This window comes from Branchiostoma lanceolatum, chromosome 1 (genome assembly GCF_035083965.1).
Source record: "Branchiostoma lanceolatum isolate klBraLanc5 chromosome 1, klBraLanc5.hap2, whole genome shotgun sequence".
In the NCBI taxonomy this organism is placed as follows: domain Eukaryota; kingdom Metazoa; phylum Chordata; class Leptocardii; order Amphioxiformes; family Branchiostomatidae; genus Branchiostoma; species Branchiostoma lanceolatum.
Window position 1 is genome coordinate 39,711,098 of NC_089722.1, and position 12,502 is coordinate 39,723,599.

Genomic DNA, 12,502 nt, shown 5'->3' on the forward strand with positions numbered 1-12,502 from the left:
GATTTTTCAAGTCCGCCGGACCTTGTCGATTCGGCCTGAAGGTCCGCAAAGGGGAGAGGAAGGTCGCATGCAGCCAGCCCACTAAATTTACGGAAGGAATTAAAAGGAGCGAGCGAGAAAGCAGCAGCGGTGGGCGAGGCGGCTAGCTGTGCGTGTGTACGTATCTCTCATACGTTGATACGAGGCGCGCGGGCGCTTAGATTCCCGATTCCTACGTTTAACATCGAATTACGTCCACATCGCACTGCTTTCGTCAGAATCGAACCACAGACAGACGTCCTGGAATTTTCCACTGCCTCTGCGTGCTCTCCCGACCTCTCCCGGCTCTTGGTGGCGCTGTTGCTTGCTCCAGTTCCAGTCTGAAAGTAGAAGAAAGATAAAATGCGAAAATTAAACATGTACAGTAGAGTTGGGGGATGTGAGAGCTATAAACGCAGTAAGGTTCAGTATATATACTCGTAACACGTATGCACATACTTCAAACGAGTACAGACTGCTGATAAATCCACATTGCTGGATTGCTGGGCCAGTTTGGTGGTTTGTGTATGTGTGCAACTTATTTTGGATTTGTAAGGGGATGGACCGAATCTCAGAAGTACTGCAATACTGAGCCGATCCGCGGTCAGGACGGAGCAAGCTCCTAGTCCATGACCAAAGTCAAAAAATCAATTTAATCTAGATTCCCCGATGGGGAATGTATCAGAGATTAAACTGATAAGAACAGATACTACACTTGATCTTAGCCAAAAGGCCGAGAAGCGATAAACCGGTTGAGCTTGACCGCTAGCCCCCCTCCCCCGGGAACGAGCCAAGTTCACGTGGCGAGCTATGCATCGCAAACAGCTTCAAGCTTGAACATAAAGCAATTAGTGCCCGCACACCTGGCGCGCCTTCTCTCCTTCATAATCTCTTCAATTTGGTTGACAAACGGAAGCGCTCTACTTTATGTGGACGAACCACGGACTACACCCAAAAACACACATCACGCGCTCCTGGCTCGTCCTGGCTCTTCCTGGCTCTGCCTAATTGGTGCAAAGAAGCGACTACGTCACACCAACGCAGAAAACGGGCTCCTTAGGGTTCAAAGCCGAGCCAAGGGCGGGTAGACAAGACAACAAGGCAATGTTGTTGTTCGCGAACAGCGTTGCCATTGTTGTTCGCCAGGAGGCGCGCGCCCGCGGTTCCCTTACATCATTCATCTTCACAGGGCGGGCGGCGTCTGCTTTTCCCCTTAACTTCGATGCCTGTGGTGGATTTTTCAAGTCCGCCGGACCTTGTCGATTCGGCCTGAAGGTCCGCAAAGGGGAGAGGAAGGTCGCATGCAGCCAGCCCACTAAATTTACGGAAGGAATTAAAAGGAGCGAGCGAGAAAGCAGCAGCGGTGGGCGAGGCGGCTAGCTGTGCGTGTGTACGTATCTCTCATACGTTGATACGAGGCGCGCGGGCGCTTAGATTCCCGATTCCTACGTTTAACATCGAATTACGTCCACATCGCACTGCTTTCGTCAGAATCGAACCACAGACAGACGTCCTGGAATTTTCCACTGCCTCTGCGTGCTCTCCCGACCTCTCCCGGCTCTTGGTGGCGCTGTTGCTTGCTCCAGTTCCAGTCTGAAAGTAGAAGAAAGATAAAATGCGAAAATTAAACATGTACAGTAGAGTTGGGGGATGTGAGAGCTATAAACGCAGTAAGGTTCAGTATATATACTCGTAACACGTATGCACATACTTCAAACGAGTACAGACTGCTGATAAATCCACATTGCTGGATTGCTGGGCCAGTTTGGTGGTTTGTGTATGTGTGCAACTTATTTTGGATTTGTAAGGGGATGGACCGAATCTCAGAAGTACTGCAATACTGAGCCGATCCGCGGTCAGGACGGAGCAAGCTCCTAGTCCATGACCAAAGTCAAAAAATCAATTTAATCTAGATTCCCCGATGGGGAATGTATCAGAGATTAAACTGATAAGAACAGATACTACACTTGATCTTAGCCAAAAGGCCGAGAAGCGATAAACCGGTTGAGCTTGACCGCTAGCCCCCCTCCCCCGGGAACGAGCCAAGTTCACGTGGCGAGCTATGCATCGCAAACAGCTTCAAGCTTGAACATAAAGCAATTAGTGCCCGCACACCTGGCGCGCCTTCTCTCCTTCATAATCTCTTCAATTTGGTTGACAAACGGAAGCGCTCTACTTTATGTGGACGAACCACGGACTACACCCAAAAACACACATCACGCGCTCCTGGCTCGTCCTGGCTCTTCCTGGCTCTGCCTAATTGGTGCAAAGAAGCGACTACGTCACACCAACGCAGAAAACGGGCTCCTTAGGGTTCAAAGCCGAGCCAAGGGCGGGTAGACAAGACAACAAGGCAATGTTGTTGTTCGCGAACAGCGTTGCCATTGTTGTTCGCCAGGAGGCGCGCGCCCGCGGTTCCCTTACATCATTCATCTTCACAGGGCGGGCGGCGTCTGCTTTTCCCCTTAACTTCGATGCCTGTGGTGGATTTTTCAAGTCCGCCGGACCTTGTCGATTCGGCCTGAAGGTCCGCAAAGGGGAGAGGAAGGTCGCATGCAGCCAGCCCACTAAATTTACGGAAGGAATTAAAAGGAGCGAGCGAGAAAGCAGCAGCGGTGGGCGAGGCGGCTAGCTGTGCGTGTGTACGTATCTCTCATACGTTGATACGAGGCGCGCGGGCGCTTAGATTCCCGATTCCTACGTTTAACATCGAATTACGTCCACATCGCACTGCTTTCGTCAGAATCGAACCACAGACAGACGTCCTGGAATTTTCCACTGCCTCTGCGTGCTCTCCCGACCTCTCCCGGCTCTTGGTGGCGCTGTTGCTTGCTCCAGTTCCAGTCTGAAAGTAGAAGAAAGATAAAATGCGAAAATTAAACATGTACAGTAGAGTTGGGGGATGTGAGAGCTATAAACGCAGTAAGGTTCAGTATATATACTCGTAACACGTATGCACATACTTCAAACGAGTACAGACTGCTGATAAATCCACATTGCTGGATTGCTGGGCCAGTTTGGTGGTTTGTGTATGTGTGCAACTTATTTTGGATTTGTAAGGGGATGGACCGAATCTCAGAAGTACTGCAATACTGAGCCGATCCGCGGTCAGGACGGAGCAAGCTCCTAGTCCATGACCAAAGTCAAAAAATCAATTTAATCTAGATTCCCCGATGGGGAATGTATCAGAGATTAAACTGATAAGAACAGATACTACACTTGATCTTAGCCAAAAGGCCGAGAAGCGATAAACCGGTTGAGCTTGACCGCTAGCCCCCCTCCCCCGGGAACGAGCCAAGTTCACGTGGCGAGCTATGCATCGCAAACAGCTTCAAGCTTGAACATAAAGCAATTAGTGCCCGCACACCTGGCGCGCCTTCTCTCCTTCATAATCTCTTCAATTTGGTTGACAAACGGAAGCGCTCTACTTTATGTGGACGAACCACGGACTACACCCAAAAACACACATCACGCGCTCCTGGCTCGTCCTGGCTCTTCCTGGCTCTGCCTAATTGGTGCAAAGAAGCGACTACGTCACACCAACGCAGAAAACGGGCTCCTTAGGGTTCAAAGCCGAGCCAAGGGCGGGTAGACAAGACAACAAGGCAATGTTGTTGTTCGCGAACAGCGTTGCCATTGTTGTTCGCCAGGAGGCGCGCGCCCGCGGTTCCCTTACATCATTCATCTTCACAGGGCGGGCGGCGTCTGCTTTTCCCCTTAACTTCGATGCCTGTGGTGGATTTTTCAAGTCCGCCGGACCTTGTCGATTCGGCCTGAAGGTCCGCAAAGGGGAGAGGAAGGTCGCATGCAGCCAGCCCACTAAATTTACGGAAGGAATTAAAAGGAGCGAGCGAGAAAGCAGCAGCGGTGGGCGAGGCGGCTAGCTGTGCGTGTGTACGTATCTCTCATACGTTGATACGAGGCGCGCGGGCGCTTAGATTCCCGATTCCTACGTTTAACATCGAATTACGTCCACATCGCACTGCTTTCGTCAGAATCGAACCACAGACAGACGTCCTGGAATTTTCCACTGCCTCTGCGTGCTCTCCCGACCTCTCCCGGCTCTTGGTGGCGCTGTTGCTTGCTCCAGTTCCAGTCTGAAAGTAGAAGAAAGATAAAATGCGAAAATTAAACATGTACAGTAGAGTTGGGGGATGTGAGAGCTATAAACGCAGTAAGGTTCAGTATATATACTCGTAACACGTATGCACATACTTCAAACGAGTACAGACTGCTGATAAATCCACATTGCTGGATTGCTGGGCCAGTTTGGTGGTTTGTGTATGTGTGCAACTTATTTTGGATTTGTAAGGGGATGGACCGAATCTCAGAAGTACTGCAATACTGAGCCGATCCGCGGTCAGGACGGAGCAAGCTCCTAGTCCATGACCAAAGTCAAAAAATCAATTTAATCTAGATTCCCCGATGGGGAATGTATCAGAGATTAAACTGATAAGAACAGATACTACACTTGATCTTAGCCAAAAGGCCGAGAAGCGATAAACCGGTTGAGCTTGACCGCTAGCCCCCCTCCCCCGGGAACGAGCCAAGTTCACGTGGCGAGCTATGCATCGCAAACAGCTTCAAGCTTGAACATAAAGCAATTAGTGCCCGCACACCTGGCGCGCCTTCTCTCCTTCATAATCTCTTCAATTTGGTTGACAAACGGAAGCGCTCTACTTTATGTGGACGAACCACGGACTACACCCAAAAACACACATCACGCGCTCCTGGCTCGTCCTGGCTCTTCCTGGCTCTGCCTAATTGGTGCAAAGAAGCGACTACGTCACACCAACGCAGAAAACGGGCTCCTTAGGGTTCAAAGCCGAGCCAAGGGCGGGTAGACAAGACAACAAGGCAATGTTGTTGTTCGCGAACAGCGTTGCCATTGTTGTTCGCCAGGAGGCGCGCGCCCGCGGTTCCCTTACATCATTCATCTTCACAGGGCGGGCGGCGTCTGCTTTTCCCCTTAACTTCGATGCCTGTGGTGGATTTTTCAAGTCCGCCGGACCTTGTCGATTCGGCCTGAAGGTCCGCAAAGGGGAGAGGAAGGTCGCATGCAGCCAGCCCACTAAATTTACGGAAGGAATTAAAAGGAGCGAGCGAGAAAGCAGCAGCGGTGGGCGAGGCGGCTAGCTGTGCGTGTGTACGTATCTCTCATACGTTGATACGAGGCGCGCGGGCGCTTAGATTCCCGATTCCTACGTTTAACATCGAATTACGTCCACATCGCACTGCTTTCGTCAGAATCGAACCACAGACAGACGTCCTGGAATTTTCCACTGCCTCTGCGTGCTCTCCCGACCTCTCCCGGCTCTTGGTGGCGCTGTTGCTTGCTCCAGTTCCAGTCTGAAAGTAGAAGAAAGATAAAATGCGAAAATTAAACATGTACAGTAGAGTTGGGGGATGTGAGAGCTATAAACGCAGTAAGGTTCAGTATATATACTCGTAACACGTATGCACATACTTCAAACGAGTACAGACTGCTGATAAATCCACATTGCTGGATTGCTGGGCCAGTTTGGTGGTTTGTGTATGTGTGCAACTTATTTTGGATTTGTAAGGGGATGGACCGAATCTCAGAAGTACTGCAATACTGAGCCGATCCGCGGTCAGGACGGAGCAAGCTCCTAGTCCATGACCAAAGTCAAAAAATCAATTTAATCTAGATTCCCCGATGGGGAATGTATCAGAGATTAAACTGATAAGAACAGATACTACACTTGATCTTAGCCAAAAGGCCGAGAAGCGATAAACCGGTTGAGCTTGACCGCTAGCCCCCCTCCCCCGGGAACGAGCCAAGTTCACGTGGCGAGCTATGCATCGCAAACAGCTTCAAGCTTGAACATAAAGCAATTAGTGCCCGCACACCTGGCGCGCCTTCTCTCCTTCATAATCTCTTCAATTTGGTTGACAAACGGAAGCGCTCTACTTTATGTGGACGAACCACGGACTACACCCAAAAACACACATCACGCGCTCCTGGCTCGTCCTGGCTCTTCCTGGCTCTGCCTAATTGGTGCAAAGAAGCGACTACGTCACACCAACGCAGAAAACGGGCTCCTTAGGGTTCAAAGCCGAGCCAAGGGCGGGTAGACAAGACAACAAGGCAATGTTGTTGTTCGCGAACAGCGTTGCCATTGTTGTTCGCCAGGAGGCGCGCGCCCGCGGTTCCCTTACATCATTCATCTTCACAGGGCGGGCGGCGTCTGCTTTTCCCCTTAACTTCGATGCCTGTGGTGGATTTTTCAAGTCCGCCGGACCTTGTCGATTCGGCCTGAAGGTCCGCAAAGGGGAGAGGAAGGTCGCATGCAGCCAGCCCACTAAATTTACGGAAGGAATTAAAAGGAGCGAGCGAGAAAGCAGCAGCGGTGGGCGAGGCGGCTAGCTGTGCGTGTGTACGTATCTCTCATACGTTGATACGAGGCGCGCGGGCGCTTAGATTCCCGATTCCTACGTTTAACATCGAATTACGTCCACATCGCACTGCTTTCGTCAGAATCGAACCACAGACAGACGTCCTGGAATTTTCCACTGCCTCTGCGTGCTCTCCCGACCTCTCCCGGCTCTTGGTGGCGCTGTTGCTTGCTCCAGTTCCAGTCTGAAAGTAGAAGAAAGATAAAATGCGAAAATTAAACATGTACAGTAGAGTTGGGGGATGTGAGAGCTATAAACGCAGTAAGGTTCAGTATATATACTCGTAACACGTATGCACATACTTCAAACGAGTACAGACTGCTGATAAATCCACATTGCTGGATTGCTGGGCCAGTTTGGTGGTTTGTGTATGTGTGCAACTTATTTTGGATTTGTAAGGGGATGGACCGAATCTCAGAAGTACTGCAATACTGAGCCGATCCGCGGTCAGGACGGAGCAAGCTCCTAGTCCATGACCAAAGTCAAAAAATCAATTTAATCTAGATTCCCCGATGGGGAATGTATCAGAGATTAAACTGATAAGAACAGATACTCTTTTGAAGTATTTATACTGAATCACTTCAAGTATCACTTAGTTCTCATCTTGTTTACGCAGCCTTAAGGCGCTCATATCCACTGATACACTCTAGATCAAATTGACTTTCACAGATCGGCTCAGCATTGCTGCACTTCATCCCACCCACCACTCTCGGTCCATCCCCAGACACTATGTAATATTTTTGGGTTTTGTATTTTATAATTTTTTTGGGTTTTCTATTTTTGACCTAGCCAACTAAGACAGAGTGGCTAGGCCTACAACTACTCTTGAGTACATGCGAGATTGCTCCAAATAGAGCCAAACAAACAATAAAACATTCAAAACTTAAGGGTCACGTGGGCAACATCGATGTCAGCCCACGAGTGACCATCAGCCCAGGTATCGTAGAAATTCCCAGGCCCCAAACGAGCAAACTCGAAATTCAGCCTATCTCGCAAAGCTTTCGCCAACGCCTCGCACACATTCGCACCAGAAGATTGTCTGTCTTCAAAGACAGCCTCACAGCGGGAGCGCCAGATACTGGACTTTGCCATACTACTGATCACTTCCAAAACCTTGCGAGTTTGGGCTGGGACGCCCTGGGGGACAATGCCATACAACGCAAAGGTTCTGGACACCTGAAAGTTTCTGCACAGGTACTTGTGGGCAGTGGCCTCCACCCACAACCAAACCTCCGCGGCCACTGGACAGTCCCAGAACAGATGACCCACGCACTCCGGCTGTGAGCAACCCCTCCTGGGACATGTACTGCTAGGGAGATAGCCCCGCCAAGAATTTAACTTCAACCTCGTCTTCAGCGAATTGTGAGCCGTGTGCCAGGCAATCATTCTATCCCACTTGAAGACAAGGGGATTGTGGATGACCTTCCACACTCTGTCCCAATCTACCTGAGGGTTTAACTGAACACATCTTGGCGGGGAACTTGCCTGTTCTGAAAGATACCTGTACAGAGAAGCTGTAGTACAAGCCTTCCATTCTGCAGAGCCCTCGATGTCAGAGAGGGAGAGGTACTGGGAAATGGCTTCATAATGGGGCGGACGATCCAACGAGTGAGGCGAGGAGTTGCACCACGTCGTCGGATCAATCCTCCTGAGCTCGACCCCAAGCCAATACTTACAGAAGCAGCTACAAGGGTGCTGTGGGTCGGTGAAGACCTTCCTCACAGTCTTTAACATTAAGGCCTTTGCCTTCAAGGGGATGGAGACAAGGCCAACTCCACCCTGCTCTTTGGGCAAGAGCAGGGTCTGCCTTTTGACAAGTTCCGTCTTACCATCCCACAAGAACCCGAACATTGCCTTCTCCAACCGACTTCGAACCGAAGCCGGAAGGGGATAGACCGGCGCTGTATACCACAGCGTGGCGGCCGCTAAAGAATTTACTACTAAGGCCTTCCCCAACAGGGTGAGCTTCCTCCCGCTCCACTGGTCCAACTTGGCCTTGAATTTGGCAAACCGTTGGAGCCACGCCTCCTCAGCGAGCGGGACGTTGCCAATCGGTGTCTGAAGCAGTTTCAGTGACACCGAGTTCCAGCACTTGATCGGATACGGCTGGTCGGGCCTTCCCTTCCAGCCACCAAGCCACAACGCCTCTGTCTTCCCCATGTTAAGTTTGGACCCTGTGCCAGATTCAAACTTAGATATTAAGGAGAAGGTGCGATCAATGGAGAGATCGTCTGTCAGGACGACAGTGTTGTCGTCCGCATATTGCACTATCTTGGTGTCCCTGCCCGAGCCCCCAGGGAGGTGCACTCCCTTTACTCTTTTGAAGTATTTATACTGAATGACTTCAAGTATCACTTAGTTCTCATCTTGTTTACGCAGCCTTAAGGCGCTCATATCCACTGATACACTCTAGATCAAATTGACCTTCACAGATCGGCTCAGCATTGCTGTACTTCATCCCACCCACCACTCTCGATCCACCCCCAGACACTATGTAATATTTTTGGGTTTTGTATTTTATAATTTTTTTGGGTTTTCTATTTTTGACCTAGCCAACTAAGACTGAGTGGCTAGGCCTACAACTACTCCTGAGTACATGCGAGATTGCTCCAAATAGAGCCAAACAAACAATAAAACATTCAAAACTTAAGGGTCACGTGGGCAACATCGATGTCGGCCCACGAGTGACCATCAGCCCAGGTATCGTAGAAATTCCCAGGCCCCAAACGAGTAAACTCGAAATTCAGCCTATCTCGCAAAGCTTTCGCCAACGCCTCGCACACATTCGCACCAGAAGATTGTCTGTCTTCAAAGACAGCCTCACAGCGGGAGCGCCAGATACTGGACTTTGTCATACTACTGACCACTTCCAAAACCTTGCGAGTTTGGGCTGGGACGCCCTGGGGGACAATGCCATACAACGCAAAGGTTCTGGACACCTGAAAGTTTCTGCACAGGTACTTGTGGGCAGTGGCCTCCACCCACAACCAAACCTCCGCCGCCACTGGACAGTCCCAGAACAGATGACCCACGCACTCCGGCTGTGAGCAACCCCTCCTGGGACATGTACTGCTAGGGAGATAGCCCCGCCAAGAATTCAACTTCAACCTCGTCTTCAGCGAATTGTGTGCCGTGTGCCAGGCAATCATTCTATCCCACTTGAAGACAAGGGGATTGTGGATGGCCTTCCACACTCTGTCCCAATCTACCTGAGGGTTTAACTGAACACATCTTGGCGGGGAACTTGCCTGTTCTGAAAGATACCTGTACAGAGAAGCTGTAGTACAAGCCTTCCATTCTGCAGAGCCCTCGATGTCAGAGAGGGAGAGGTACTGGGAAATGGCTTCATAATGGGGCGGACGATCCAACGAGTGGGGCGAGGAGTTGCACCACGTCGTCGGATCAATCCTCCTGAGCTCGACCCCAAGCCAATACTTACAGAAGCAGCTACAAGGGTGCTGTGGGTCGGTGAAGACCTTCCTCACAGTCTTTAGCATTAAGGCCTTTGCCTTCAAGGGGATGGAGACAAGGCCAACTCCACCCTGCTCTTTGGGCAAGAGCAGGGTCTGCCTTTTGACAAGTTCCGTCTTACCATCCCACAAGAACCCGAACATTGCCTTCTCCAACCGACTTCGAACCGAAGCCGGAAGGGGATAGACCGGCGCTGTATACCACAGCGTGGCGGCCGCTAAAGAATTTACTACTAAGGCCTTCCCCAACAGGGTGAGCTTCCTCCCGCTCCACTGGTCCAACTTGGCCTTGAATTTGGCAAACCGTTGGAGCCACGCCTCCTCAGCGAGCGGGACGTTGCCAATCGGTGTCTGAAGCAATTTCAGTGACACCGAGTTCCAGCACTTGATCGGATACGGCTGGTCGGGCCTTCCCTTCCAGCCACCAAGCCACAACGCCTCTGTCTTCCCCATGTTAAGTTTGGACCCTGTGCCAGATTCAAACTTAGATATTAAGGAGAAGGTGCGATCAATGGAGAGATCGTCTGTCAGGACGACAGTGTTGTCGTCCGCATATTGCACTATCTTGGTGTCCCTGCCCGAGCCCCCAGGGAGGTGCACTCCCTTTATCTGGGGGTCAGCTCTGATGGCGGCTGCCAGGGGCTCAATACACAAGACATACAAAAGAGGAGACAGGGGGCAGCCCTGCCTGACTCCTCTCTCCACCGCGAAGGACTGTGTCAAGTTACCATTAACTATGACTTTACTAGACACGTCACTATAAAGGGTGGCTACATACTTTCGGAAAGCAGGACCAAAGCCCAGTCTTTCCAAGATGTTGATCATGAAGTCATGGTCCACTCTATCAAAGGCCTTCTCCTGGTCCAGGGCCAGGAACACACAGGGAAGGTTTTTATCGTTGACATACGCGGCAATGTCCCTGAGCAAACACAGGCTGTCCGTGATGGACCTCCCGGGAATGCCACATGATTGGTCCACCTGGACAACCTGGCCAATGACCGCCTTCAATCTGTTCGCTATCGTCTTAGACAAAATCTTATAGTCTACATTGAGTAGCGATATCGGGCGTTTATTTTTAGGGTCCAAAGGGTCACCCGCCTTGTCCAAAAGGGTGACAAGGCCCTGTCTCTGAGACGGTGCAAGTTCCCCTTCGCTTAACCCTTCTCGGAACACTTGCAGTAGATCCCGGCCCACTAGCTCCCAAAATTGGAGGTAAAACTCCTTTGGCAAGCCGTCCGAGCCGGGGGTCTTGCCATTCGCCATGCCCTTGAGGGCCTTAAGTAACTCTTCCTCCGAAACAGGTCTCTCCAGACAAGCCGACAGTTCCTCCGGGAGGGTCCTGTCCAGCTTGTCCAAAAAGAAATCCCCGTCAGGACGGTGAAGTTGGTCCTTCTTAAAAAGACTGGAGTAAAACTCCTCAAATACTTCTGCGACTTCCTCCGTTGTAGAAACGGTTTCGCCGTCTTTATTTTTGATCTCAGGGATCAATTTTCGACTACCCTTCTCCCTCTCGCTCTTGAAGAAAAAGCGGGTGGGTTTTTCGCCTTCCTCGAAGTGCTTGATCTTAGATCGGAGGCGCTGCCCCGCCAGCCGATCTTGCACTAGTTTGTTGACTTTCTCCTTCGCCCTATTATACTCGGCAAGGGTGGCTAGGGACCGATCTCCACAGTTGAGGCGAGATCTTAGTATGTCCACCTCTCTCTCGAGGCCGCCCTGAATAAGTTTGGCCTCACGTGAACGTCGCTTGGAATGGTGCACAACCAGACTCTTTATTTGGAGTTTAACCTCATCCCACCACTCTCTGAGGGACGGGTGGTCGCCCTTTTTGCCACTCCACTCCTTGTACTTCTCCGTAAACTCCCGGACAAAGAGAGAATCCGACAGAGTTTTGACATTGCACTTCCACACACCCTTACCTTGTTGGACCGGATGTGTGGACTCGACAATAGTGAGATTAGCATCATGGTCCGAGAACGGACATGACACTATCTCGGCCGTGGTGGAATGGCCTTCGGAAACATAGATTCTATCGAGTCTTGACCTGGAACTGTTGGAGGGGGAACGCCACGTGTATTCCGTAGCCACCGGGTGTTCTGCCCTCCACGAATCTACCAAACCCAGGTCCTCACACAAGGACTTTAGCTCGATCACATCCTGTGTGCGCGAGCCCGGACTAACCAAAGACACAGTGTATCTGTCTAAGGAGGGATCCAAAACGCAGTTGAAATCCCCAGCCAGAACAAGGGTGGCATTTGGGTACATATACTCATGCAGGGTAGAGAAAAGGACGGCCCTGTCCCTAGCCACATTTGGGGCATACACATTAACAATATTAAATTTCTCCAGCCCATCAGAAATGAGCACCGACACCACTCTGCCATCCATATCCCCTTTTGACGAGACGACGGACCACCTTTGCGACAAAAGTACCCCGACGCCTCTGGCTGAGTTGGTACCCAACGACCATACTGCCTTGCTTCCCCACTGGCGACTCCAAGCAGACCTGTCGGCCAGGGAGGAGACGTGGCATTCCTGCAGGCATGCCACGTCTACGTCCCTAGCGCGACAGAAGTCAAACACCTGTGAGCGCCTCATAC

General features: G+C 51.0%; 6 non-coding genes across 6 annotated transcripts; all 6 read right to left on the reverse strand.

The window, feature by feature from the left end:
- Positions 1–572: 572 nt before the first annotated feature.
- Positions 573–763, reverse strand: LOC136426292 (U2 spliceosomal RNA). The gene has a single exon (XR_010754230.1). It is a non-coding gene; the product is annotated as a U2 spliceosomal RNA (small nuclear RNA).
- A 1,061-nt stretch (positions 764–1,824) lies between these two features.
- LOC136426293 (U2 spliceosomal RNA) lies at positions 1,825–2,015 on the reverse strand. Its single transcript, XR_010754231.1, has one exon. It is a non-coding gene; the product is annotated as a U2 spliceosomal RNA (small nuclear RNA).
- A 1,061-nt stretch (positions 2,016–3,076) lies between these two features.
- LOC136426294 (U2 spliceosomal RNA) lies at positions 3,077–3,267 on the reverse strand. Its single transcript, XR_010754232.1, has one exon. It is a non-coding gene; the product is annotated as a U2 spliceosomal RNA (small nuclear RNA).
- A 1,061-nt stretch (positions 3,268–4,328) lies between these two features.
- LOC136426296 (U2 spliceosomal RNA) lies at positions 4,329–4,519 on the reverse strand. Its single transcript, XR_010754234.1, has one exon. It is a non-coding gene; the product is annotated as a U2 spliceosomal RNA (small nuclear RNA).
- A 1,061-nt stretch (positions 4,520–5,580) lies between these two features.
- LOC136426297 (U2 spliceosomal RNA) lies at positions 5,581–5,771 on the reverse strand. Its single transcript, XR_010754235.1, has one exon. It is a non-coding gene; the product is annotated as a U2 spliceosomal RNA (small nuclear RNA).
- Positions 5,772–6,832: 1,061 nt separating this feature from the next.
- On the reverse strand, positions 6,833–7,024 carry LOC136426337 (U2 spliceosomal RNA). The gene has a single exon (XR_010754274.1). It is a non-coding gene; the product is annotated as a U2 spliceosomal RNA (small nuclear RNA).
- Between the last annotated feature and the right edge of the window lie 5,478 nt (positions 7,025–12,502).